The sequence below is a fragment of the Aquila chrysaetos genome, chromosome 21 (assembly GCF_900496995.4).
Source record: "Aquila chrysaetos chrysaetos chromosome 21, bAquChr1.4, whole genome shotgun sequence".
In the NCBI taxonomy this organism is placed as follows: Eukaryota; Metazoa; Chordata; class Aves; order Accipitriformes; family Accipitridae; genus Aquila; species Aquila chrysaetos.
The window spans coordinates 17,895,251-17,919,323 of NC_044024.1; the positions used below are offsets into that span (position 1 = coordinate 17,895,251).

Sequence of the window (24,073 nt, forward strand, 5' to 3'; positions counted from 1 at the left end):
TACTGATCATTTGTAAAGAGGTTGTTTGGAGGATAGTGTTAGCAGTGTAAGCATTCAATTTGGAATACCTGGTTTCCATGGAACCGCAGACTCAACACTTGCCAGGGTTTTTGAGTCCTTGCAAAATAAATAAAGTCGGCACTACGAAGTAAGCTGTTAAGCAAGACCTTCCGCTGTGCGTGACATTGCAAATCCCACACCACTTTACATAAATGTGCATTTCTCCTGTCACTGGACAAAGACAATCCATACTAGGATACACTCTAAAGATGTCTAGGCATCAATAATGGTCTAAGAATATAACGCATAAGATGCTTTAGGGCTCTGCTGGAGAAAGGATGCTCTAGATATGTCACATTGATATCCAGAGATGAATTTAGATACATGACAAGAATGACCAGAGGTAAGTTTTTACTAAATGAAAACATATTAAAACCAGTGTTTTCACTCTTAAGCCAATTGTTAACTACTAAGAAGCATGAAAGGTAGCAAATCCTGTCAAAAAGAGATCTAAGCATCGGGAACCATTTCCTGTGAGCAATCTTGCATATTTCTGTGGAGCAGCTCTTGCTACCTGCTCTAAGTGTACAGAATTTGCTTGGTTACAGATTTCACCTGGGTAGCATTTTTTGCATCAGATAGATGTGCCACTGCCCTTCTCGCCAGCTTTATGATTAACAACTCCAAGACCTTCTTCAGGTCAAAGGGGTCTGGCTAGAGCCAAAGAAGCTTAGAGTCCATTCCCGGCTCCCATGACAAAGTTCTGATACCCTAGGCTACTGCATATTGATTAAGATCAAGTATTCTGTGGCTGTGGTTTTCACACTGAAGATTAATAGCATCACCCAGCTAAGGACATACCATATGTTGAAAGAAAGCAATTTTTAGTCTGATTTTAGGTGAATGCCAAGAGTTCAGAATTTTCTGAGTGATTTGGAGGTGTTAAATATTTCTGGCATTGAGAAATGCTAGCTATGAGATCAAGTAGGAAAGTATGGAGAAGTTAAGAATGCCATTAGTTTTTAAATCTTTCAAAACCACTATCCGAACATCCATATTTCTGGTTTAGTCCACTTTTAAATGAAAGCTCTTGTGAATATGCCATTTGTCTGAGTAAGAAAGGTTTGATGTGACCAAATGTGATAAACTTACAGCATGCAATAAAGTAAAATGTCAATACGTTCCAGGACTGATGAAACTTATCATGATTAAGGCTAATAAAGTTTGTTTTGGAAAGAGATGCATCAGTCATCCAAGGTCATGCCTAATAAAAAATTTGGCACTGCAGACTGGAAAAATCATCCAAAACAGTGGCAGTTTCACTAGAACTTGTCTGGATGATAGGACTATCAGGCTAACTGAGATGGTGACAGAAGTCACGAGGGAAGACTTGCAGACTCAGAGTTGCATTTTTCTACAATCCTCAGTGTGTACAATCTTTAGGTAGACACAATCTAATCATGAGCTTATTATGATGACTGATCCCTTTGGAACAGTTTAAGCTGTGTCTAGGCTTCATTTTGCCTTGTTCCTACTGAGATTTTAATCACAGGTTAAAACACAGCTCTTGCTGGTGAAATTAGCCCCAGGAATCTGACTTTACCTCTGTTGCCTTCTGCCCCCTGTCTTGACTTCCCATTCACATCCTACTCACAATCTTACAATTACTAATCAAAATCATGTTGTGAACCTACTGTGGCTCGCTATCTGTGTGTTATGTCAGACATTCAGACTAAGTGTCAGAGTGCGAAATCTGAATTAGATGATAGCGCAGGTGACTGAAGGATTGTAAAATGTAGCTCAGGGTTAGAAGATAAAGGACAGCTGTATCTTTAGGATAGAAGAGGCATCAGTGGTATAGGTAGCTTGATGATGGGCTTTGAGTTGTTTAGGATAACCTTACCATATCTTACCTTTCCTTCCTATACATATATTCTCGTTGCTGTTGTTTGATAACGTATTTGCCATCTGCTAAAACAGAAACAGAGATGAACAGTTGATTATCTTCAGTTACTGCTGATTTAGTTAGGTTAAAACAAACTTGGTAGCAGTCTTATCAGAGTTATAATTGCTGTATTCTTCCAGCATTAAAAGAAATTAAGACTCATATAGGAGGGAGAGGCAGGGCAATTAGGTACTGAGAAATAGACATCAGATTCCTTTGCTTGATGAGTAGTAATTGTGGATGACAGCACCTGAAACATTTAGCAGTTCCAGTAGGCTGCGTAATTTCTTGTGATAGGCCTTCAAATACAAAAAAACATCCCAAGATGTTGAACAATAATAATGGTAAATGACTCCTTGTGTGGGGTAGTAAATAGGCTGTACATGTTCCTATGTTGAGATACCACTGGAAGTGAAAACACTAGAGCTGTAACAATTTTTAATAATTCCAATCTTAGATACTTTGCTGCTTTGGGGCACAAACACTGTAGAGAGAAGGTGTTAAGCAGTTTACTGTCAGTTCCTGAAATAAACTGTCATTTAAGTGCTGCCTTTCTATTACAATGATTATCTCACTGGTTTGTTCTGAGAATCTGAGAAATCTCAAAACATTAGACTATTCTTTCTTATGGTGCATATTAGTTATGGACTAAATTGTTCTTGCAAGTAGTTTTACAGTGTTCTGCTGAAGCAAAACGCTGCCATGTATTAAACGTTGCATTGACTATTAATAAATACCCCATCATATTACAGATGCCATACAAAACTGAATAAACCTTCTTGTGGTTTTATACTGCTTGTTGAACTATTTCAGTTTAAGCTTAGGCAAATGGAGAATCAGCTTTATAAAATTGTTTTCCTTAAGCAGTGGCTTTTTTCTTCTTTGCCATCAAATCATATAATCATATGGTTTCCCCCTTGGTGACATTAGGCACAATATTGTGATGTTTGGCTCCTGCAGTGAAGACAAAAGGTAAATCTCAAACAATAGAATAAAGTTAAGATCTGCAATTACATCGATAGGTGGTGAAGCTTTTAATCCAGTGAGTTAGTATGTACATTGTATATGTTTATATTTGTAAGTACATTATTTTCTGTTGCTATGAGATGACTGAATGTTGCAGATTGTGCTCTCAAATATATATTTATGTGCAGGTGCAAAATTCAGTTTCTTAAAAACTGCTAAAGCACACAGAAAGAAAAATAAAATGTGAGATTTATGAATTCCAGCAGCAAGAATTATGTCTTATCATTGCTTATTTCAGTTGCTGGACTTACTCTTCTGTGAAGAAACTGAAGTTTAAGAGAAATATCAAATTGCATGTTCTTCTAGTACCAGCAGAAAAAACAGATTATACTTTGCAGAGAGTAATGATGCGTTAGGAAATGGCTGCTAAGGGAAGAAAGGACATGAGGCAGTGTATAGAAGAAATAGTCATATGTTCATTCCATGCCACATGCTTTTAGTTCATGCGAAAGGGAAAGGCAGGGTTGATTCTGTTTGTATTAACTCACATCAGTAAGTTGACACTGTTGGTTGCTGTGATGCGTGCAAAATAGCTGATTAATTATATGGTGCTAACTGCCTCAGAAGGCTTCTCTGCAGTAGAACTAAGACTAATTAAGATTATGTCAGGATGAAATGAGATGGGGTTACATACAGAAACCTATTAAGAATTTGGGTAGCACTTGTCAGGAAAGTCACCTTTTGCATCTCATGCTGAAGACTATGTTTCATCAAAAACCTCAGGTTTATTTCTAGTCTTCAGGTCTGTTTCTCCTCTTGCCTTACTTTACTGTAAATCAGATGCTATTCCACTGAAGTCAGTGGACCGGAGTAACACTAATATGAATGTGTGGAGAGGTAAGCTTGTGGTTTTCATAGTCATCTTAATGTTGTGTGAAAGTGTGAAGCACTTCTCATTTAATTATAAAAATGGTGTGATAGATTGTAATACCGAAGCTTTTGTTTATTTAAATTGCCATAATGTTTCTTAAGTAACATTTCAGTTTATTTTTGCCTGAGAAACACTCTTTGGTACAGATTGTTCACTTTCCATCTGTCGATACAACACAGGCATTTTATCCTAAGGTACTTTGACTTGTCATACCTACTGTGCACAAAGACATCGATTTCTGTCATGCAGATCATTTAAACAAAATCACACCAAGTGATTTCTGCGATGTGCATCAAGTCTTCTTCCTCTTGCTTCAGACCATAGGAGTCATCACAGGACAGGAAAGTGACTTTGTGTACCTGCACAGTGGGAGCTCAGTCTAAACAGAGGTACAGATAGATCACAGTGTTTATGGCATTGTAATCAAATACCTCTCTAAATCTGAAATTATTCTGTCATTTGGTTTTGATTTAGTCTGTCAGTAGGTATCTAGCAATACCTAAAATCAAGGAGAAAAAAAAAAAAAAAGCTTTGGTAAGTAGGGTTATCATTGGTTAATTTTTATTTTTTTTTAAATTGTTTAACACTGGCTAGATGAAGGCTGAGGCATGAAAGTGTTTGTCTAAAGCCCCAGGTTATGTGGCTAAGAAGAGTTGAAAATATCTGCTTTAAAAGCAGTTACATCTTTAATCTTTACTGCCACAGAAACACAAAAATTTGACCTGAACATAACGGATGGGTAAGGATGCAGAAGACCTGAAAATACTGCTTCAGAAAATATGACCTGTCATATTCCTCAAATATAAACCCTTCTGGTACCCTGTTGCATAAAGAAATGCCGAGTAAAGAGCCAAAAAAAAAAAAATAGGTACAACTGTAAGCTTCTCAATGATTATGTGTAAGGCGTCGAATTGCTTTAAACTGGGTTCAGTTCAAGGCAATGAGATCTGATTCACTGCTTCTGCTGAAGACAAAGAATAACTCTTCTGTTTAGTTCTGCTTTTACAAAATGAGGTTAGTTATCTATTGCTATCAAAGGACAAGACACTTCTGTACTGCTTTCCCTGGAGAATGAGAGATTGGAGCTGATAAAAGAAGCAGTATGTAGAACCAGGCTCATTATATCTTCCACAAAATTAAATTGATGGATTTTTTTTGTGTGAAATAAGAGTTGCACTGAAAATTACTGATATGTAGACCATAACATTCTTTGCAAAACATCTGGAGTAAGATTAATTATTGTGGAATCTAAAAAGAATCTGCTTTAGTACCTGGTGGATTCCTAGGGACTTTGGAATGTCAGGTTCTGGTGGACTGAGTCTCTGCTAAAAACAGCAATGAAAAATGTAATCCAACACAGAATGACTGACTTGTGTTTATAAGCACCTTCCATCAGCAGACAGGTGCAAAAGAACTCCTCCTTCCACATAGCTCATTTGTTAAACTCTGTATTGTCTTTCTGCATGTGAGGAACTTTTATCTTCATTTATAAAGATCATTCTTCAATAAAGGGGAAGAATGAAACTGGTGGTAGCAGCTACACCAGCATTAGTAAACCCTGAATTCAGCACCTGCTGAACAGTCAAATGTCAAAAGAATCAATAGCTGAGCTGTTCACTAATGTGGTTATTCTTCAGAGCAGGGGAGTTATTCCACTAGCTGAAGAACTGGTCTGAATCCATTGCATGAAGGAAAAAGGATTTAAGGCTGGCTGACAGTTTTCTCAGAATTAAACATGGGCTTGTTCCATTTTAAAATTGTAATTCTTGTTTGCTAGTATGTTTATACCTGCTTAATTCTTCTCAGTTGCACCTATACGGTTGATGCAATATATTTTGCTTACACTTTCAAAAGTATGAAAGGATTTAAAATCTTGACATTATCTTCTGTAAATATCAGTCTGTGCTGAAGAATAATGGAACATACAAAGCATGCTTGGAAGCCTATAAAACACCAAAGATGACAAAATGGGGAAGAGTTACTGCAAACTTTGATTCTTCTGAGTTTTTTGGCTCTTTTGCAGGCGTGTTTTGGACAGCAGCCCAGGATCATGGCAGTGGTGACATGTAGACAATATCAATTGCTAGCATTTAGGTAGCTATGTAGATGAGCTGTCTCATTCTCCTTTCCCACTTCTTAATATACTGGGAAATGCACAGCAGGGAATAAAATCTTGGCAAGACCTCCCGAGCTGAGGCTTGGCCTCCATATCACGGGAACAGGCGTCACAGGTCTGTACATTCAAAGAATCATTGTGCCCCAGTAACTGCCATCCAGAAATTTTCTTCTAAGTCATGATGTCAGCAAAAGGCAACTTGCAGCATAGCCACAAAATGCTGCATCTTTTGCATGGCTTTCCTGAAAGGATATGATGTAGGTTCAAGTTTTCAAGCTCTGGTACAATATAGAGCGCGCACAGTATAAAGACCCTTATGGTAGAAAATCCATTATTTAGATTTAAAGAACAATCATACTTCATATAGTTATGTGCAATAAGAAAATTATCTGTTTCTTTCACTATCAGCCTTTTGGGAACAAGTGATTTTACCATCTTATAATGCCTAGAATTTGTATTTATATAGAACAGAAAGTCATAGATACTGCTTAGCAGTGTTTGTGTGAAATATAAGTAATTTACCCTGACAAAGAGGCAAATCTTGACATTCTTATTTAGGGCGCATTGCTTCGTTGCATTCAGCAGTATAATGTATGAACTAAGGCTCTATTCAGGAAACATGCCAGATCCTTAACTGAAATATTCCAGGATTGCTTTACTGTTTGACTTTACTGCCTAAATGTGTTCGGGAATAATCTGAGCCTGAACAGTTAAATCTAGCTTTTGATAATCACTCTCCATTTATTTCCTCTGAAATCTCTAAAGTCTCATACAGACTCCTTTTATCTTGGTCTCTGTGGTACACAGATACAGAAGAAAGCCCTTTTACTGATCCTTCTCCAAACAAACATTCAGACCCTGCGTGGGAGAATGGTTGTTGGCTGGTTTTTGGGTGGACTGAGAGCCCTAAGCGTTTTTCTCCTGATCTTTCCCATTAGCTGCTATTTGTTTAGCTTACCCCTGGTAATCACTTAAACCGTTTTTCTAGCTTATGAACAAGAGGAGTGAATCAACTTTGAAAGTCATCCAGCATGAGATGTATCATACTGGCAAGACTAAGATGCAGCTAAAGACCAACAGCATAGAGTTCATGGCGGTATTCTGCAGCTTTATGCCTCTTTACAAGTTTTGTGCATAAAAAATGGGTTCAGTTTGGTGTTGAGATGCGCAGGAAAAATGCCTGAGCATCCCTTGAAGCTGTTGGAACACCCACTACTGCCAGCAGTATTGTCCAACAGATGGAGTAACTGCACATGTGCAACAAATTTGCGTCTTGTTTTGTGGAGCCCCTGAGAATAAGGAAGTGTGTCAGCCCATTCGTGAAGAAAAGCAGGAACGCAAGAGCATTGTATGACAGAGCCCCGATACTGCTCATGCGGTGATGATGTATCATCGATTCTTCCATCCACACATAATGGTGTTGTGGTAGGGTATTATGGTAGCCTCACTCAAGCGGAGCGTGAATCCAGTTGTGGCTGAGAGAGCGTCAGAATCTGACCTTGCTTTACGTGAAATCAGCTTGTAAAACCAAGTCAGAATGTTCAGGGTACAGAGTATGAATGGGAAAGTCCTGCATAAATAATTTCTGGAAGCCTAAAGGAGGATATGTGCTACCCTCATGGTCCTAACAAAAGCAACTGGAACTCTCGGGAACATGAGCTGAAGCCCTGAATATCTTGCATAGTAAACAGAACTAGCAGCATTGCCACTCACCCATGCCTTAGAAATGAAGTCTTCAAACAATTGTATTTATAAACTGATTTGTGTAAATGCATGCATTTAAATACTTACCTTTTCATAAATATGCATGTTTTATCAACTTTTGGTATAGCCATAACATTTAATTTTTTTATTGTATGCGCAAGTAATTTAAGCGTCAGAAGCTTTTGTTCTCAGTTGATTTTATGTGTGTATCGGCAAGACTTAAACGGTCAGAATCTCACATTTCCAGATTTCTTGAAACAAAGCTAAAGTTCAAGACGGTTTCCAAGTGCGGGTGGAGGGGGAGAAGGGCTGAAAAGATACATGAGAGGGGTTGTTGGCCCTTTTGCTCTGAGACAAGGGCAAGGACTTGACACAAAGCCAAGCCTTAATGGTGATGGAAAGGCTTTGCTTGGAACCAGAGGAGATGAGGTAGAATTTGTTGATCTCGGGGAGGAGATGGGACTTTTTAGACTAGAAAGGAAAGGTATAGAAAAGAACACCTATATGCAAAGGACTGTGAGTAAATTTTTATCAAACCTATTTATTTAACCCTTCTTACCCTACAGATCTAGTTTACTTAAAGTTACTTTGAGTTACTTTATTTTGCATCTGTATATGCAGCATAGCTTTAAAGACTGGAAGCCTTTGGTGTCTTCGGCATTTGGATGCTCGGAGCAAGGTAGGCTAGCTTCACCTGGGGAGTTGTGCTGATTCTGGTCATGGAAGTGAAGTGTCTCGCTGACTTAAAGTCTGTGTAAAGGCCTTAGTACTTTGAGTGGGACTGGAGAAAGCAGCACTGTTGAGTAATGGAATCAAGATGAAGCAATTTTCAGGTATGTATCAAAAAGAGAGATGTGTGACATGGCATTAGTATGTGAACTTTACAATGAATTTCAGTGGAGTAGCATGTTCTGGTTATCACATGTTTTCCAAAGAAAGAGCATTTTGACATCCTATACCTTAATGCAGTTAAGATAGCAGTATTTAACATGTTAGTATTCTTACAAGTTTTCAAATTTTATCACCCTTCACTGGATCTTGACTGTACGTTTACTCTTCCCATGTGTGTGTCTTCACCTAGAAATAGTTCATTCTTAACCTGAGTGACAGCTCTTATTGGTGGCCCATGGTATTTTGTGGAGCAATGGTTGTTTGTTATTCACAGTGAGGGAACAGATTCTCTACATAGGCTATGAGAGACCCCACACTTCTGTGAGCATGATGCAATAGTGAGATGATGATCTTCAGCCCAGACAAATAATCCGTTCACCAGGTGAAGAACTTCTGCAGAACGATCGCAGGCTGTTGTGGCTTAATGGAATGACTATAATAGTTGCAAATGGTAAAAAACGCCAAACACAAAGGAGATTTGTCCAATGCTTGAGGAATATGTGTGTAAAATGGAGTATCTCAGCAAGTCAGTAAATCAAAGCTTTAACTTTCATAGAGTGGTCTCAGATACTCCAAAGCAGGTTCTCAGCTAAGCAATGACATGTGCTTTTCTCACTACCAAAAGAGAGGCTTCATACGCAGTTTGAATTTCTTTTGATACAGGACTAAATAGCGTGCTGGGTGAACGGTGTGTAAGAATTTAACTTTGTTAAAGGCTTTGTGCTTTTGAAGTGATTTTCATTGGATGGTCTCAAACAACAAGTGAATGAAGATCAACAATATCTGTGTGGGGCCTGCAAGGGTTTTCAGTCCTGTTTTTCAGGTGGAAGAATTGATGTACCGATCAGCAGGTTAACAACCTGATCTTCTTCTACTTACATATATGGAAATACCTTTGTTGAATTGAAAGCACAGTAAGCTTTTATTTAAGGGATGTGCAGAACGTCATACTGGAAGTCAATGGCTATGGTTACTAATAAAAAACAGTTTTTCATATTCCTACACAAGAATTACCTTAAGTTTTACCATGAATTTCCCTTCTCACCTAGAAAAAATCTTGAGCCTTTGGAGAAACTCGTAAGGGATTACTAAGAAGCTTTAAGATGGTTAATTAAATGGTGTTTGCCATAGAGTTTATATGAAGGAATCCATTGGTTATAGCTTCAGTACCTTCCTTCATCTGTGACACTTGGCCCTTTTAGATTTACTTTCTTCTTTCAGGCTTCAGATAATTTACCAAACTAGTTTGACCACATCCCTTTTTCTTCCCAGAAAATATCAGCTGTCTCAGTAGCATAAAGATGACTTGAATGCTCTGTAGAAGAAAAATAAATGTGAATGCGTTTATGACAAACCCACTCTGCTGACAGGTAAAATGACCTCATTGTAGTTAGGTTAAGGAGTTTTTAAAGGATTTTTCTCTTACGGAGATAGATTTTTCTCTGGTTTCTCATGAGACATTTTAAATCACACCCTTTCCTTTTCTTTTTTTTTAACTCTCCTCCTTGCAATTGACAGTAGGATAGCACTGTGAGCGTGCATTTCAGAAGGTGTATAAGACAGTGTACTACTGTAGTGCAGTGGAATGAAAAATACCTCCATGAAGTGATTAAGTATTAATCTCTAAAGAAAAAAGGGAAAAGTTCCTGACATTAATTTTGTACTCGGTAACAAGTAATTATTCATTTCTTCAGCTCTAGATGCATAGCTTTTCCTGGCCACCTCTTTTGCTTTGATTCATGACGCAAAGAATCATTGGGAGAGAAAGGTGACCTAAGGTTTTATTCCTTCTGATCCTGAGCTCATCGTGTTCACAGCCTGTTGCTTTGCACTAAAAAGTATTTCTGACTTACTTTGGTTGTCAGCCGCCCAAAGAAACAAATCACCAGTCAGTGATTTGCATAGTATAGCAGCATTTAGGCAGGGCCCCTCTTCAGTTTGTTAAAAGTGATTAAGCACAGAGTTGTCATCTCTTACAACAGCAAAGTATCCCCTTTATTGCTGAAGTGTTTCTCCGTCAGTTTTTAGGGCCAGATTCCTCGGGCAGCACTCTGCGAAGCGGGTGTGCTGTGGAGTCTGGATTTGCACGTCACGTACATCTGTGCTCCCTCCAGGTGAATGGGCTGGAGCCTAAGTAAGGTGAGCTGCTTTTGCCAAGGTAGTAGTAGTTTAGTGAGCAGTGTGGGCTAAGGCATCTTATCTGAAACTGAAGAATTTAATAAGCCAGAACCGTGACTGCTGGAAACACAACTCCAGCTCTGTTCTCTGCCCCAGCGCAGTGATCTGTGCTAGAATGCTTAGTAAGCTATGAGCATCACTGTTCCATGCTGACATGATGAAACAGCATCAGTCTGGAAAGGTTAACAGATACCAAGCAGTGGTCGTTAAGGTTTCTTAGGAGCTCCTGAGGTGTTGTTTGCTTTGGGGGTATTTTTGTCAATGCTGATAATAATAATATGCAGTGAATTGCCAGGGCTGTGACACATACCAGATGTAAGAGGACTACTGTTATTTGCATAAAGTGCTAATATTTTTATAGCATTTCTTCTGCTGCTTATGAAGTTATTTCTCCACTCTCTATTCATTTTCAGGAGAGCAATAATTCATTTTTGATAACTCAGATTTTGATTATCTGCCCAACTGTACTTGAGAATGGGTTTATAAAGGAGCGCAGCCACACCATACACTGCATTGAGCCATGCTACCCAAGGCCAAAGACAAATCCAAGTTGCTTTGTTTGGTTGTGGCATTTTTTTAATCAGCACTTATGTGTTGTGAGCATTTAACTGAGGCTTCTTTCCCCTTTGTAAAGTAAAAGCCACTTCTGGCTATTGTAGTTTAGCCTAATGAAATGGCGACTAATCACTGAAAAGCCTTTTCATTCCTTTCATTTTCTCCTTATGGCATGGTGTACAAAGCAGTCTCAAAGACAATGGCTCTGAGCTGTTCTTAAGCTGTCTAGATCTCAGAGTCATAGTTAAGAAGACTTTTCCAGAGAAGAAAATGCATGACAGTGGTCATTAAAGATTTTCTCAGGGTACTTTAGAATATTTTAAACACTCTGAAGCCATCAGATAAATATGGCAAATAATGCAGGCACTTTCAGGTGTCTTTTTTAGCAAGGTGTTTCATGCTGAGCACTCTAAGGGCATAGTATTGTCATTTTTGTAGCAAAGGCTATACATGACCTTGTAAATTTATACTGGGATTCCCTTGGTGATATAAAAATAATGATGTAGTCTCAGAATTAACATGGGAAAGCGTTTGTTAAAACTCTTGGGTGCCTTCAATTCAGTACTAGTGGTATAGTTAATACCCAAGTATGGGTGGTTCTAATGGGTGAATACATAAAATAAACTATAAAATGTTGGATAAAGTTGTGATATAAACAATATATTTCCTCTATTGGACATAATTTTCAGTTGCCATTATGTCCTGCTGAGCCATCTAAAATATATGAAAGAATCCATAATTGTCACTCATCTTTATGAAATGTCAAAGTCATATACTATGTTGACCTCAATCTATGTGCATTAATTCATGAAGAATTTAATTAGATGAGTTTAAGTCGGAACTGCAGTATAAAATCCTTTCAGTGCAGTTTAATTATTTTGCCAGCATTATATACACATAACACCATCGTAGTCTAGACTGGATTGTGTCATGATCTGCTCCTAAGACTAAAGATACTGTAAATGTGTTTCTAGATCAAAGAGTGCTATTTGCCGCAATCTCATTTCTCACTGGCTTTTTTTCCCCTGCTTAAAAAAGGGGAAATTATGATTTTAGGAGCAAATATTAGTCTTCAGTTTGTGTAGTCTAGCACATCTTTTATTAGCAAGCTAAGGCTTTATTCTTTGAAGGGGGGAGAAGGACAAAAAAGAGGGAAATGAAAAATAAAGCAGCCAGTCTTCTGACATTGTTTGGCTCAGCAAGAGCAAACCTTTGAGTTGACTACACCGGTGTCAGTAATTGCTCTGTAGATAGAATTGCCTATTGCTTAGTAGTACTAGCATTATCGATCAGTTGTTTTTGTCCATGAACTGACAATGATAACCTCAAATTAGATCAAGTTTTATTAAAGAAATAAAATCAAATTATGCCTGGCTGTAGACAAATAATAATGAGTTACATGAACACATAATTATTGCAATAACATTTTTTGCAGAGATTTTTTTAAAATAAAACCCCAAACCCCCCTGTTTGTTTTTTTCTGTCATTTGTTAACGCAGTTCCCTCCCTCCCTCACCTACACTGGTTCTGTGGAAGCCTACTTATTTTTAATAATATTGTAACAGTTGCCACAAAGAGGTGGGCAGATGGGGGCAGGAGGGGAGATCTGAGCTTTTCTTTGAAAGGGGTGCTATATGATGGGGTGAATACGTGGATGCATAAGTTATTGCAGCCTCAAGGCAGCAGTAATTTATGCACTGACAGTTTGAGTTTCATGCTATGCTATTTTAAAAAAGCCTTACAAAGTAACTGCCTCTGTTACATTAGTGTGTGTGTTGGTTTTAGAAGTATTCCACATCACTGAGACAGTTTGAACACAAACATTTGAGAAACATTCATCACAGTGTGGCAGTTGTCCTGTTTCAGTAAGAAAAAAAAAAAAAAAACCTAGCAATTTAAAAAGGATAGTTATTTTCCACATTTTAAAATGAATTTGGGTACCCTGAAGGATTTTTCAGGGTTGTTTCATTGCTTATTTTTAGATATGTTGATGGAAGTGAAAATTGTGGCTTTAGATGATGCATGTATATTGTATTAGTGTAGTTATTACTGTAGTTGTCCTCTCTGGAACCATTTAGCTACACTTCTCAAAGAAAGCAACAAAATGGATGTGAATGGCATACATTTGAATAATGACCATTTTGGTTTGCATGTTTTCCTTATGCTACGAATCAGAGAAAACTCTAGCTGCACACAGCATCCGTAACGTATAAGACCAAAGAATGCTTCCCTTTTGACATGAACCATATAATAATATTTATGCATTAAAGCACTATTTCCTTACAAGGAAGTATTCGACTTGGCTGTTTGATTATGAATTCCCATTTATATAGCAGTAATTTCCATTAGTTTAACAATTATTATGAAACAACACATCTGGAAGCATAAATAAGAACAGTGGCTTCAAAAGTTTGAAGTGTATAGAATTACACTGAGTTTTCATTAGTAATATATATGAAGCCAAACAAATTAAGTGCAAGCAGCTGTAGAACATTACAGTTTAGATTTAATTTAAGTAATCTGTGGATTGAAGGTCAATCTTCAAAAACTGGCCACAGTAGGCAATACAAATACATCATCGTCTGTCTTATAGTGAATTTTAGATGCCAGCTGCATCCTCATAACACTTTATTTGGTCTCCTGTAAAAATTATAGATAAAAAGATAATGGGAGCAATGATGTTACTTGTTCTTAAGTTTTAAGTGCTATTCATTTTGCATAGATATGGTCTTAGTTTATGGGATATTCATTTGCATTTTTCTGCAGATAGTGTTTTTGTGACTTTAGTGACCTCCCTCTGACTATAAAGCTGGATTTTTGTCAAAATGTTTTTAACATTAAAACTTTTACTGCGGGGAATTCAGACTGAAAGTAACCAAGTTGGTTCAGTTGTGTAAAAATCAGAATATGCCTCAGAGCATAGCAGAAGCCATTCATTGCATTTCTTTGAAGTGAAGCAATGCAGATTTGCACAGATGAAGATTCGACCTTATGTGTTTAAAAATTTGAAACAACGAAATTGTAATGCAGAGATAAAAACTTGTACAAAATCATTATTATAAAAGAAGATGAAAAATTCTCCCATATTTTGATATGCAAGTGTGTTCTTTTTTCCAAATCCCAGATAGGTAATTTTTAGGACTTCACATGAATAATGGATGCTATTTAAAATGTTTCCTTAAGAACAGTGAGTTCATTGTATCAATAATAGAGAAGTTTCATCGTGGGCCAGTTTGTAATATTTTGATTGTCATGTTTTATACCACCCTTGAGGTCAGATGGTAGAAATCCACTTAATTGTTGTATTTAACCTGCAGTCATTACTGAAGGTGGGGAGTGAATACATTTTTGTTTTCTGTTTCTACATCATCTACCACAATGGGGGTTCTTGAGAACTACTTTAAACGAATAGTTGCTGATTATTATACTAGAATAAAGGGAAACAAGAGAGGCTTCAGTGGACATCTTGCTAGAAAACTGAGAATTAGCTTCAGTTTTATTACTTGAGCTGTGTTTATATGAGTTACAGTATGAAGAATAGCGGCCCCAACTGTCACACAGGGACCAGAGTCTAGAAGCAATAAAAACAGAAATCACCATGTCACAAGGGAAACTAGTTTTCTGTAAACTAATAAAAATGATGTTCTAATGTGTGATCCTTCAGGGATTTTTAGGGGCATATTTGTTAAAGAAAAGCTGAAAGCTTTCCCTAGCTTTAGTCTTTTTTAATGACTGTCCTTTACAGAATATTCCTTGGTGCGGTGCCTTCTTCTCAAGTTACTATTCACAGTCTTTTCTCATTTCCTTTCCAGGGCTTTCTACTTTATTCTGTGATAACGCAGCACTAGGTTCTTCAGCATAAGTAACAAATGTATATTTTCTCTCTTGCCTGACAGAATTGAAGCTTAAAAAGAAAATTTTTTTCAAGTTAAAGTCAGGTGGAACCTGAAAGGAGCGGGAAAAGTTGAGTGAAACAGAAATTACAAAACATTTCGGACAAAGCTGAAAAGTGTTAGTTTATCTGCAAAAACTCTGGTCCATGTTATTTCAAGACTAACCTTTAGTTTAATCTTTGTTCAGATTTTGAAAGTAAAAGTCATTAACTTTCATTTTGAAAAATATTTTCTTCCATTTTTTTCAGCCAGAGTTATAAATTCAGCTTGGCCTAAATTAACTTGTAACTGTGGTCCCTTCCTCTCCTAAAGGTCTGTTCTTCCAGTAAATGTAATGTTAATTGAAAAAAATTCACCAGCTCTATTACTAAATTAATGGAGCTGTAATTGCTAACGGGACGCTTCCCTAACTGGTAAGTGAAGTTATATGCCCATATGTGACTCATGCACGGCATCAAAGAACATTTTTAATTTATTTGAGAGTGGCCAATGGCCACACTTGATAGAAGAAAACCAGCCAGCAATAAACACGCTGCTTTTTGCCAAAAAGAAATGTATCAGAACATTATTTTAGCAATCTCCACATCTCGGTTAAGTACTATATCATATTATTCTGTGCAAGGATATAATTTTACTGAGACTAGAATAATTTGCATACTCTCCTTCAATTGTTACCATCCACTTTTTTATTTTATTAATAACTATTTAAAAAATAATAAATCACAGTTAAGACACTGTAAACATATTATAAATATGTTCCCATGTTAAATTTGGCCAAAACCAAAATGGATATTTAGCAATGATTTTTAAATCATTAAATTATGGAATTATTGCCCTTCTGCACTATATAAAATTACTTGGCATTCATTGATCATTTATTGATATTTATAAACATGTCCTAGACAAAAAGCATGAAATTATCATTACACATTTTTCTAAGACAAATATAACAGGTTTTGGTTAAAATTGTTCAGGTGCAGAGCAAACGTTTTCATGTTTGTTTTATTTTCTGCTCAGTGTAGTCTTGTCCCAGTGACTTTTGTGTACCGTTGTAGTGTTGATCATGCATTGTCTTTGTAGACTTCTTAAATACTGTTCGCTTAAGCAACAAGTTAGCAAAGTGAATAATAACATATTATTTTATTGATGTAAATGAGAGATGCTTTCCCTTTGCCCCAGGTTAGTTAGGAATGATTCTCAGAAACAGATGTCTGAACAATGCCTATTGTAAGGAGCTATTTAAGAGCTAAGGCTACTGAGAGTAGATTCTACCCAGACGCAAGAACCATCAGACAAGAAGCAGTCGGGTTTGCTTGCTGTCATATTTCTTGCATGGTGCTTTCCAGACAGTCAGCCTAATCTCTGTTATTTTTGTCTCATCAATACAGAAGACGAATAGCGCTGCGGCACCACGGGAGTCAAATGAAGCCGTGGTACATAGTTGCATCTTCTAGTGGTGAGAGTATTGTTGCGGATGGCGTAGATGAACCTAGACAAAATCTTACGTTGAGGCTGTCTTATCTCTTAGCCCTGATGGCATGTATCGTTCGTTCTGACGCTAGTCCTTACAAACGCCATGATAAAAATCCCATTAAAGCTGATGAGAGCTTTTCCTTTGTCCTATTCAGTTTTCAAAGCAGAAATCCTAAGCAACTGGATAAAGGCTCCAAAATCCATTAAGCTAAGTAACAAAAAAATACCCTGCAAGGAAAGCAAGCCTTTTTGTACTCCTTGTGGAGGATGGAGAAGTTGGTGTCTCTTCCATCAGCTGTGGCCCTGATCGTAAAGGACCATGGCATACTATTGTATTCTAGCAACCGGCCCTGCCACGGTGTTGCAAGAAGTGGCCCTTTCCAGACTTCTGGTCTTTTTAGATGAAATCAAATTGCAAGGTAATCCCAACTTTTTTCTTCTGCAGTTAATAGAAATGTATAGTTTAAAAGGCAAGCGTTTATACATTGGGGTCTTGTTTTCTAATGGTGCCTGGAAGAGACTTTATGCATGAACTGTGCTTGTTTCACTAATTGGATTGTTGCATTCAGCTGCTGTGAGTTGCTTTGACAATACCCAGTGGAGCCTCTACCTTCTGTGGGCAAGGGTACAATCATGGTGCATCAGTTTCACTGCAACAGTAGCTTTGTTAAAACCGTCACATTTGCTGACCATTCAATAAAGGTCATTCTGTTTGTGACAGAACAAGCCAGCCAGAAAAGAATTACACAGCTTCTGGCCAAAAAAAAAAAAAGAGTAAGGGCACCACAGCAATATTTTGTCTTTTAAGATCTCTCCTTTTTTTTCCTTGGGATTCTTTCCAAAGAAATGAAGTGTATTATCCATGTGACTTTGGGGAGAAAGAATATTTGAAATAGCCTTTTAGCAATGCATCAGCTGAGGTCAGTATGTGTATGTCAGGTACAGGTGTTGCAGTTTCATGTACTATGCAGTGTAGAGGGATGCAGTCTGTATATCCAGCAAAGTAAGGAAAAGCTGGCTTCCACCGCATTCCACTGAGTGTGAAACAACTTCTTTAATGCAGTCTGAGTGCTGCCACATCAGAGGCTTCATCTCCCACCTTCCTTTGTGCTAGTAATGGTGTTCTGGAACGCTTGGGAGAGAAGCCACAATTTTGGTCTTCAGATGTCAAGAAGAAAATTTAAATCATTCTTTGAAAGACAGCTGCTGGTGCAGAAGCTTACCAGAAGTATTGCAAGGCAATCCCGTGGCACTGGATTGTTAAATGTGGATCCAGTGTGTGTTTGAAGATCATGCTCAATATTGTTGCTCTGAGGAACTATGTGAAGAATACAGGAACTGAAGCTTCAGTAGGGAGTGAAACCTTTCTCACATTGTCAATAATGAATGCTTATTTAAGAAAAAAATCAAGCAAGAAAATACGAATGTCTGATAGCAAGGAAGAGCTTTCCTGTGCCACACGAGATGTTCAGCTCCATGCAAAATTCCTAGAGAAGTCAGTGGGAGTTTTGTCTAGTATATTCGACTTTTCCGTACTGCTTGAATCACGTGTCTGTTGGCCATGAATTGGTCTCTGTGATTTCCTAAAAGATAATAATTTGAATTCAAATTTACCCTTTCTCTCTTCTTTGGCTATTGTAAAATCAACTCTTTTAAAAGATCTAAGTTACTCCTGATACGCTGTGAGAGCTACATACTCATTTCTTGTCAACAGACATGAGTTTCCACTTTGGTAAGTGCTACTGGTAAGAATTAAAGTCTTGGTGGTTGAACACATCCATCAGAAGGAAGCTAAGAAAGATAATTGAAGTGTGTAAAGCTGAAAAATAGACCTGAAGAGACGTGGTTTCCAATTTTTTGTGTATAACAAAATAAAATACTGTTTTGCTTTATCTTAATAGTTTAATACAGTTGGTCAGTACAAGTGAAAAATTAACTTCAAGAGACGAGCCGTATTATTGTGTTCAACCAGAAATAATAAGGCACCAGCACAGTGGAAAAACTATGGTGTGGGCAGTGCAAAATCACAGAATCACCTTGCTGATGTGTGTTTAAGCATGTAAGCAGTTTGATATAGCACGTGATGCTGTTCCCTCCCCAGTGAGTGGCAAAACTCCCTGGAACTCTGTGGTGCTGGAGAGGCGCTCAGTGATTTGGATTAGGTGAATTACTTTGTGATTACTTTGCTTCAAAAGAAGTATTTGCAGGTCTAGACTGCAAGTAAGACTTCTTATAGCCGTTCACAGGTTCTGTGGCCATGGCCTGATCTCTGAGCGAAAGAATTATATGGAAAATATTGCAAATTGTTGGCTTTTAAGTTCTGAATGGCTTGGGGTCCTTCCTGTCATTCAGGTTTATACGCTTAGGGCTAAACTCAGTCTTTCTGTGATCACTTTTAGGAATAACACATACTAATCTCTTCAGGAATATGGCTGGAATAGTCGCAAGTGATCTCTGAATTCCTGCAAAAATTCCACGTGGCTTTAGCTGAAGCAGATTTAGGCTAATGTTGATTGCCAGTGTTTTAAAACTCTTTGCAGGGAATGGAAAAGTGCTGATGTAGAACATACACAGTTAATTTAGCTCTCTTCCTGCTTCACTCCCAAGGTGTTATAGTTCCAGGATGTACGAGGGAGAATAAAATGTTACTGTATGTGAAAAATGAAGTGGTGGTGTTATGTGGAAAGCTGAGGAACTGGAATGTTAAGTTGTTTCTCTTCTGCTGTTCAGTATAGATAATGGCATAAATCCACTCCTCTCCGGAGTCCTGAGTACAGCAGACATTTGGGATTCTGCTGAAGTTAGGCTGAAGGTCTGAAGTGATTTATCCTGGAGTACCTGAACCACTAGTGCAACATGTAATCAGTGGAGGTATAGATGAGACGTGTGCTTAACTGCATGGTGGTAGGACCATGGTGTCAGCCCTGTGTCTTTCAGCACACTTTTATTTTTAATCCTCCCTCAGTTCTACATCATCCAAAGCGATAGATATGAATCACAATGGGGGAGGTAAATGAGTAGAAGCCATGAAGTGCAGCAGAGGAGACAACAGTGCTATTTCGGAAAGATAGGAGTGAAGACACCAAGACTTTCATTACAGGCAGAGACAAAAGGGCTATCCAAAGAGTAAGGACAGAGGTGCACAGTGTAGACCTTTTAAAACAGGGACAGAACTTTTGCTGCATTTAAAAAAAAAAAAAAAAAGGAATCAGTGAAGTGATGGGACATACTCCAAACAGTGAGCAAGAAAACCTGGCATTGAGAGGTAAGACCTTGGTGAGAGCTGTTAAGTGTAGCAGTACAATTAGAATGGGATTCTTGACCCCTTGATACACTAGGGTATATAGCACAGTCATAATAATCCAGTGTTTAAAGAATATGCTTTCCAAACGTTTGCTTTTTTTTTTTTTTGCAGAAACAACAATAATAGAACATTTTGCTGTAAAAAGAAAGATGTTGGCTTGATATTTCATTGCAGGGGGAGGGTTAGTTAGTATTGAGAACAATCAGATGGGACCAGCTCCCTGGAGTAAGCACAGGCATTATACTTTGAGCCTAGAACATCTGTACATTAATAATTAGTAAGGTTAGATGGAAATTTTTTATTGAAGTCAATTCTGGTTGCTCACAGGCGTGACTGACCTGGTTTTCTTTTGCTTTTCATACCTGCACAGAGATAATTACAGTGGCAGAAAGTGTTAAAATAAATCTTACTTAGTTTACTTGGGGGGGAGTAATAAGACTAAACAACAAGAGCCACCCTACTGAAGGAGAGCAGTGGTGGAATGAGAACCTTTTGGTTTAAAGTATTGATTCGCACAGAACACTTACAACCTTTCCACTCTATATACCAGCGACCTCCCTTGTTCTGTGAAATCTTTCTCTGCCTGAATAACTACAGTAATGGTAAATTGAGTGATCAGAACTATCAGTGCTTGTTCTTCTAGCTGTGTGTACCATTCACTGTATTATTTTCTCCTTCAGATTAGATAATACTAAACTTTTTGCATATTTTATCATGTAGTTTGCTAACCATGCAATCAGATTTGTGAGGCTTTGGAGTCATGGAAGAGTAGTCATGCGTCAGTGTAATATCAAAACAAATGGAATAGAAGAGTTCTTTTGTTTCACTGAATATTGGCTGGAATATTCAAATAGCATATAAACATTTTAAATAATAGTAAACACTTGGCAGCATAATTGGGTGCAAAGCCCAACATAATTGGAGTACTGAGGCTGACTGGCCCCAAGGATGTGTTTGTTACAGCTTCCTAATTTTACAAAACAACTCTGAGAAAACATTAAGAACAATTTAATTTGAAAGTATGAAAACAGGCAGTTTGCAGTTTACATGCAACCCGTTCCTTTTGTAATAGATACCCTACTACTCTGCAACCTTGGAGGGGAATTTTCTATCTCCCTTTTCTTCTTCAAGCTAATAATCGATGGTCTGCCTCAGATATGTGTACATCCCATTTAGTCAGGCAGCCCTTATCTGTGCACTTGTTGAACATGTTGCAATGAAATAACTCATTAACAGTGTATTCTGTAGAGAATTCTGTGCCACTTTTTAAGCAGGCCACAGAGTACGTATTCTGAGAAGCACATATCCTATTTTCGTAAGTGATTTCCAAAGGCACACAGGACAGGTCTTTCAGAGGTATTTAGGGTTTCAGCATACACATAGTCACATTGTGAAAAGCACCTCAATGAGATCTATGCCTGGCTGCCATTTAAGTCAGTGGAGTGCAGGTACCCCACCTGCTGAGATTCTTCAGCATCTGCATCTTAATTGCCTCTGAAAACCTACTCCTACCATCCTACCCAAGTCACTTTTGAAAATAAAAGACAGATGCCTGTGGAAATTTTACCTATGCTGCACTGTGAAGTGAGCCTGGTTCTGAGAGGATCATAGGCAAAAGTGTTAGTTGTTTCAAATACTCCGGTTATTACTATTTCTAGATCATTTAACAGAACCTTTACCATTTACCATGTGCACATGCAAGTACAAGATATTTTTTTTTAATGTTTATTGATAATATAAAACTAAGAAACATAGTTTTACGTATTCAATGATTTTGCTGTATAGTCATGGATATATATGGGTATATAGTCCAGGAGCAATTAATGAAGATCTAATGGCTATTAGTTCTTGAAGGATGCATAAACTTTTATTGATACCATCCATGTTTATGGTGATTCAGCAGTGTACACTTCCATTATGCTAATTTTGGGACAAATTTGAGGGTATATGTCTGTCTATCAGCAGGTCCTTTATATGCAAGACCAGTTTTTGCCCCAAGGTGCTCAAGTATGGTAAGGTTGAGCCTCTGCTGAAATTGCCTTTGAAGTCACGTAGGTTATTCCCTGAGTCCGGTTTCTCTGTGAAGCCCATCATACTGGTATTTCTAAACCATCAATTATCAGAGCAGTAAATTAGACAAACTCTGCCTATGCCTAGGTAATATTACCTTTTCTTTTTGATAGATCAAAATTGTGTCATGCTTTCCTGGGCAAATTCCATTTGTGGAGCATAAAAATGAATGGGATGGCACCATGGGTGGGGTGGGCAGGGAATCCAATCCATGGGAAAAATGTCCTGGAAGGGGGAGTGCTATAGTCACAAACTATCTTGGATGCTGTAGAAAAGACTGGATCTGAAGCCCAACCTTTGCTGATGTGTGGAGCCAACTCCAGAATACTCTTCTTCTCCTTCCTTCCCCAACTGAGCACATTGAAACTTGGAGAGATAAAGCCAGAGCTAGACTTTTACATCACATTCCTGTGTCTACTTAGTGAATATTTATGCTTAAATGTTTGCACATTTCTATATAATCCAGCCTAATATTTCATCTGAGCTGCCTTCCTGAGCTAAATCAGGAATAGCATATTCAATAATGGACCACAGATGCTTAAATCTGGGGTTTTTTTCACCCATCTAAGGTTACTGGCTCCAACCCCTGTATTTAGAAGTTGCAAAATACAAAGCAGCAGCCAAAAAATATCCTGTGTGTTAGCAGAGAAGGGATGGCTAATGCTAAAATTCTTAATGATTTTTTGATACAATGAAAGAGACCTCTAATATTCAAGTAGGATTATAAGGTTGAATAATAAAAGCAAGGCATTGTTTCCCCTTTAGTCTCTTTCTTCAGTAGCAGGTAAAGACCCAGGAATTTCCTGACTGGCAATGGGTAGTCTCTACTCTGCAGGTTAAGCGAGCCTGTTGTGTGTCACCACCCTGCAGGATAAACCAAGTCTTTTTGATACACAAAACATAATGCTGCAAGAAGTGGTGGTGTTAGGTCACTGATACAGAGCACTGAACCAGTACATCCTCATCCTGCCACCTCATCTGTGTGAAATGTGTTCAGAGGTAACTGGTTACCCCCAAGCTTTATGCTGGGTCGGGTGTTGTCTATTGATGTCATGCTGGTTCTCTGCTAACTTTGTAAATTGTTGTCCTGTGGCCTCGCTACAGGACTAATCAGTTTAAAGCAGGACAGATGATATATTCTGTGCTCTGGTCAGTCCAATAGAACTACACTTGTGTGTTCCAGCCCCATTCAGACCAAATCTGTATTGCCAAGTAGTCTAGGAAGTATACGCACCAGTTTCGAATTAATATGAGGCCTTGTAATTAATGAATACATCATTGTTATGAAGAGAAATGCTTGTACTGAAAAAATATAGGTAATAGCGCTATATAAAAACTCCTTGTTACGAGCCACTGGCAAAAAAAAGGCAGAAATGGCCAGCTGAGTGACTAAAAAGAAACACACATGCAGACTGTGAGTATGGATCCCTAAATTATCATTTATATTATCATAAAAACTCATTTAAATTTCAGAATATTTTTAAAATTGTGCTCACCCTTTGATTGCTATATTTTTTTTAGTGTTCAGAATAAATAAAAGGAAATTAACTTACGGGTTGAGACATGAGACACATTCCAGCTGCAAGGGCAATTAAAATGCTGGATACCAAAGGGTGAGATGTTGATGAAGAGAGACTTTGAAAGGCTGATAGCATCTGTTAATGAAAATTCTCAGAGGCAAAAGATTTGTTTGCTCAGGTAGCTTGAGAAGCAGAAAGTGTAGATAAAGGTTAGGGAGAGGAATAAATATTTTTCTAACATGATTGACTGAAGGTCAGATAGAAAGAATAATTTTACTATGTTTGAGGACAATTCAAATAGCATCATTTTTTCCAAGACATTTATCTGAGGTGAATCCAGGGGTTTTTTGTGATGAATATGTATTTCAATTCATAGTCTGATTACCATAATCTCCTGTGATTGTTTCTTCAAAGGAATAATATTTATCATTTTTTAGACTCAGCAGTTCCAGACATGTTTTTAAGAGAAGGCAGTCAGCAATACTCTTGCACACTCATGCTAAAACCCCTATATGTATCATGTCAAA

The 24,073-nt window shown here is 37.8% G+C and overlaps 1 protein-coding gene across 6 annotated transcripts in view; it reads left to right on the top strand.

Moving 5' to 3' along the window:
- Positions 1-24,073, top strand: part of GRIA3 (glutamate ionotropic receptor AMPA type subunit 3) — a 155,551-nt gene that overhangs the window by 35,586 nt on the left and 95,892 nt on the right. The gene's annotated exons all lie outside the window — the stretch shown is intronic.